The sequence below is a fragment of the Toxorhynchites rutilus genome, chromosome 2, assembly GCF_029784135.1.
Source record: "Toxorhynchites rutilus septentrionalis strain SRP chromosome 2, ASM2978413v1, whole genome shotgun sequence".
Taxonomy (NCBI): Eukaryota; Metazoa; Arthropoda; class Insecta; order Diptera; family Culicidae; genus Toxorhynchites; species Toxorhynchites rutilus.
The window spans coordinates 279,793,083-279,799,082 of NC_073745.1; the positions used below are offsets into that span (position 1 = coordinate 279,793,083).

The window sequence follows — 6,000 nt, forward strand, 5'->3', positions numbered from 1 at the left end:
ACACTTTTCAGCAGTTTATTATTAGATACGATTAATCGCTCCAAATAATCAATTAATCGTCACACTAAGAGAAGTAATTAGTTAGACTAATATTTCTCATTTGTTAGAAAGCCATCTGGAATCAAAAAAGTGTTCATTCCGCCTGAAAATTAATTATTATCTTTTACGCTCCCCTAAACTCGTAAACGAAGCTCATTTCGCATCGACGGCATTGAGCTTCTTTTAGGAGTTGAGGAGAGCGTCAAAGATAATGATTGATTTTCAGGATAAAAATGCAGCGCGGTACGGTTTTTTTTTGCTCTGGGTTTGGATCGATTAATCGATGTAAATTATTCGTTCGCTTCGATTATTGGTTGTGCAGTATTCGTTCGATTAATAATCTATTTCTGTAGGAAGTATTCGATTAATCGATTAATCGAACGATTATCGAGGATCACTACCCACATTCCGTTTTACCTGCCAAGATCGGGTCGATGAAATGTCAACAATCGACCTCAAATGCTGCCACCTTGCAATCGAGTTATCGACCTTTCATATGCATTCATCGAACAACTTGACGCCACTTTTTCGCCAACATGTGCAAGGCGTCGACCTGCTTGCAGCGCTGCTTGCCGCTTGTTTGTATTGGTTTGTTATTGAAAATGAAAAGGAAATACATTGATCGTTTTTAATCATTTTATTGAAGAAAAATAATAAAAAACCATGTATAATAAAAATAAGGTATATAATGGAATCAGTGCATCCGGGTTGTCTGGATTGACGATTCAAACATAAAAAACATTGATGAATACCTCCTTGCCCTTGATGACACAAATATGTACATACTTGTTATTTTATTTAAATTGAGTGTGCCCACCCACAATCCAATCGACGAAAAAAACATCGACCTAACAACGACCGTAACGCTGTTACCTATTCACGATGACGACGATGAGGTATCGACATCTGGATACGGCATTAGTTTGTATGAGGCAAACTATTCTCTATCATATTAGTCAGCCCGAATCAGTTTATATTTGCTAAAATTTGTATGAAATTTTTTTCTTGGCATAATTTTTTCTACTTAAAGTACGTTGTCATGACCCTAATTTGAATTATTTTCTATAGACGTTCAGATATTCTCAAAAAAACTTGTCATTATAATATAAAATTATCTCAAAACATATTTTTTTATGACGTTTTTTACCACTTGCAGGCAATGGTGATTTTCACTTACATAGAGTACTAATTTGATTAAGTAAAAATCATGTTCATTCATAATTTTCATTTTAAAAGTGTATTCATTCCTTCTGCAAATTCATACTGTCATGCCTATTTCCCAATATCGTCAACGCGGATAGTTCGTTAGTCGAAAATTCTGAATAATAAAACAAACCAAATGGCATCACTGGTGGTTCTTTTTTCCACTCCGCTAAACTGTCATCTCAAACAAAAACAAATGGATCATACAACTGGTGAGTATGAAATATATTTTGGCTTTTTAATTATTAATTATTTTATCTTGTCTTATCAGCTATGAATACATTCGACTCGTTTGCTTCCATCAATCGGTAAGTGAGAAAGATGATTTCTCCCATCACCACAGTGCGGATTTCCACTTCTATCACAGCAGCCAACAACATCCATTTTCCTGCAGCAGTAACCTCCAACCCCTGTTGGCAACGCCGGGGGACAGCATCAACAGCAGCAGCAGCAGAATTTGACCATGGTATGGTATTGCGAAGAACTTTCCCCATTAGAGGTTCCGTGCTTCGCGCACATTCAAAAATCCTCTTCAGACACGAAAACTCAACGACAAGGAGGTATTTATCAACTTGCTCAGCTGAATTACCACCCCGGAGGAACCCGAATGCACTGATTCCGTAGTATAGTAGAATGAAAATAGGCGAGGTAAGCGAACGTAATCGCATGAAATTTTAATTTTCGCATTTTTATCCGGATCATACAACTGGTGAGTAGGGAATTCATTTCTGCTTTTCACTTACTAATCATTTTATTTTGTTTCAGCTATGAATACATCCGACTCAATCAATCGGCGAGTGAGAAAGATGATTTCCCTCATCACCACATTGCTTATTTCCTCTTCTGTCACACCAGCCAACAGCATCAGCTTTCCCGCAGCAGTATCCTTTAAGTCCAGGGTGTTATTCCGGGGAACAGCATCAACAGCAACAGCAGCAGGACCTGGCCATCGATAGTATTTCGAGCAATTTTCCCCATCGGAGATCCCGTGCTTCACGCACATTGAAGAATCCTCCTCAGCCACATATCTGTGTCATCAAGGGCAAGGAGGTATTCATCAATGTACTCAGTCGGATTTGAATCGTCAATCCAGACAACCCGGATGCACCGATTCCATTATATACCTTATTTTTATTATACATGGTTTTTTATTATTTTTCTTCAATAAAATGATTAAAAACGATCAATGTATTTCCTTTTCATTTTCAATAACAAACCAATACAAACAAGCGGCAAGCAGTGCTGGAAGCAGCGCTGCAAGCAGGTCGACGCCTTGCACATGTTGGCGAAAAAGTGGCGTCAAGTTGTTCGATGAATGCATATGAAAGGTCGATAACTCGATTGCAAGGTGGCAGCATTTTAGGTCGATTGTTGACATTTCATCGACCCGATCCTGGCAGGTAAAACGGAATGTGGGCAGTAAAAACTAATATCATATCCAGATGTCGACACCGTTCAAAAGCCATCGCTGATAGAGTTGGATTCTGCTCTACATACATTCATAAGATAACTATATGCAGAGGGAAATTTTAGCTGCGAGTATTTATCTAGGTCATGCAGAGCCAATTAAATTTATTTTTCAAGTACAGTTTGCTTGAAGAAAACAATCTTGCAACTTTTCTCCCCATGTTGTCAAATGTTTCTCCTATAAAAGGAACAAACGTTTCGTGACTCGTGCTTTGTTTAATTACCTTTTCTAGTAAACCTGAATCGAAATAAATGTTTAGATGACAAAAATACGGAAATTTCAGTATCTGCCAAAATGTCAGCTTGGTCAACATTCATTTTTATTAATACGATTATTCTTGCCTTTAATAATAAAACTTTTCTATGTAGAAGACTATTATAAGAAAAATAGCACTTTTTCCCCTCCTGATTTTTGGATATTTTTCGACAAACAATTTGATTCTATCCGCATGACCCAAGTATTTATAAACGAATCAAAGGTTCCAGATTTGAAGAAATATTTTATTTTTTGACATACTCTGAATGACGATGGTTTTAAATTTTGCAATGTGAGCTTATGGAAGGTTTGTAGTTCTTTCCATAAATTACAATGTTATAATCATAAAAGATTATTTGATTACGATGAGTTTGGAAGAAATTTAGTTCTGCGCAATTTTATATGTAACATGTTATTTTCTTACCTCTGTTAGTAGTGAAAACTGTATAAATGTTGACAATGGTTGAATCAAAAAAAGAAATTCGAGAGCACAATCAAAAATACGTTGGAAAATGCATGGTTCCTGCATGTGAGAACTACCTTGGAAAGTCCGGAATTAAAATATACGTGATTTGTCTTTGAGTTTTAGGTTACATTATCATCATTTTTTTAGTTCAAAAACTAAATCCAGATGTCTCACCGATCGTTTACGTTTTGCGTTAGCTCGCCAATATGTCAAAATGTAATCATCTTGAAAGCATACAATACGCTTTGACATGGTTCGTTAATTCTTTTATATATGGCATTTTTCGTTGCAAACGTTTCATGTTTCCTATACGCAAAACGTTTATGCTCGAATGAAGTACTAGTATCAACTGAATACAACTGAAATCATTGAGAGAACGCAGACTTTCAGATGCTTGTGATCATCCTTTCTCTTTCACGCTTCAGATAAAAAATTCCCCTTCCACTTTCTTCTGTACTGGTTTCATATACCGAGAAGAGAAAAACCGGAAAAAATTCGGTAAACTCTGAAGGAAGGTCGGAAAATTCGGAAAATTGAATTCCCTTCTTGAATGACGTTAACGTTCCCTGTGGAATTTTTGCCGTCTCAACGTATGCATTAACTAGCGTCATTTGTTAATACTTAGTTGAGATTTCTTAAGCCAAACAACACGCCTTGAATGTATTCCGAGGGGCAAGCTCTTGAATACGAGTGACCACAGTGCAAGTCGAAGGAAATTTCTTTGACGAAAAATCTCCCGGCCAAAACGGGAATCGAACACCCGGCATGATAATGTGAGACGCTAACCACTCGGCCACGGGTGCAAATTGAATTCCCACATGTTCGAAAATTACATCATAATAAGCGTTGTTAGTCCATTCGATGTTTGCGCTATCAAAATTGATCTTTGTTCGTAAGTGGAAATGGATTTTCAGGCGCAATAACGCATTTCCATATCTTATATCTATATAAATAAAAATGTAAGGCAAAATCTGTTGGTAAGCGGAAAACCCGAAGAAGGGATGATCCGATTTTAGCCTTCTTTATTTTGTTGTATTCGTCTCTTTCCGTAGATCAATATAGTGGAGAGAAAAATCGGAAAATTTTCGGAAAATCCTGAAGGAAGGTAGGAAAATTCGGAAAATTGAATTCCCACATGTTCGAAAATTACATCATAATAAGCGTTGTTAGTCCATTCGATATTTGCGCTATCGAAATTGATCTTTGTTCGTAAGTGGAAATGGATTTTCAGGCGTAATAACGCAATTCCGTATCTTATATCTATCTATATAAAAATGGATTTCTGTCTGTCTGTCTGTCTGTTTGTCTGTCTGATTCTTATGGACTCGGAAACTACTGAACCGATCAACACGAAAATTGGTATGTAGGAGTTTTTGGGGCCGGGGAAGGTTTTCGTGATAGTTTGAGACTCCTCCTCCCTCTGTAAGGGTGCTGCCATGATTCCATGGTGGTTAGACTCTCCACCCCCCTTTTCTAAGGCGGGGCTGCCATACATCAGAAATACAAATTTCTGCATTACTCGCGAATTAATCAAGCAAATGAAACCAAATTAGGCATATTCAGGTTTCAGGGTGCAATAAATGTTTCTATTGTGGTTAGACCCTCCACCCTCTCTCTAAAGGGGGGCTGCCATACAAATGAAACACAAATTTCTGCATTAATCGAGAATTAATCAAGCAAATGAAACCAAATTTGTCATGTGGAGGTTCTAGGGTGCAATAAATGTTTCTATGGTGGTTGAACTATCCACCCCCCTGTCTAAGGGGGGCTGCCATAGAAATGAAACATACATTTCTGCATAATTCAAGAACTAATCAAACAAACTGAACCAAATTTGGCATGTGGAGGTTTCTAGGGGGACAAGAAACAATTGTAAAGTGGTTCAACACTCCTTTCACATTTCTGAGGGGGGTGGGGTCTATCATGAAAATGAAACACAAATTTCTACATAACTCGAGAACTAATCAAGCACAATTTGGGATGTGAGGGTTTTTGGGTATGAGAAATGTTTCTATGATGGTATGACGCCCCTCCCTCCTCTGGAATGGAGAGCGGTCCCACGAAAATATTACACATATTTCAACCAAGAATATTCCAACCAAACATGATAATTGAAAATTTTCGGAAAACTCTGAAGGTAGAAAGGAAAATTCGGAAAATTAAATTCCCATATGTTCTACGCACGATGAAACTCACTACTATATCTTCTTCTATCTATACCAATAAAAAAATATCGCCGAATGTGTTGATAAGAGCAGAAATCGAGGAAGGAATTGTCCGATTTAGAGCTGTCTTTATTCTATCATATTTTCTGTATAAAACATTTATAAAATGTAACGGAGAAACATGTTATTTGCAATTGGTTGAAAAATCTTGAACGAGAATTGTGTCTGAAAATAATCTGATACTATATAATGATGAGTTTTGTTAGAAATACTAGGAATTTTATAGTAAAAGGTAAATTCAATGCGGTCGATTAGAAGATCAATCAATGAACAGTTCTGCGATTAGACCCATGAACTTACTCATAGTAAGCAAACGTGAATGTTTGAAGGTATTGATAACAAAA

The 6,000-nt window shown here is 36.9% G+C and overlaps 1 long non-coding RNA gene across 1 annotated transcript; it reads left to right on the forward strand.

Moving 5' to 3' along the window:
- The first annotated feature begins 1,342 nt into the window (after nucleotides 1-1,342).
- Nucleotides 1,343-2,425, forward strand: LOC129769209 (uncharacterized). The gene is made up of 3 exons (XR_008741837.1): nucleotides 1,343-1,454; nucleotides 1,514-1,951; nucleotides 2,008-2,425. It is a non-coding gene; the product is annotated as an uncharacterized LOC129769209 (long non-coding RNA).
- The last annotated feature ends 3,575 nt before the right edge of the window (nucleotides 2,426-6,000 follow it).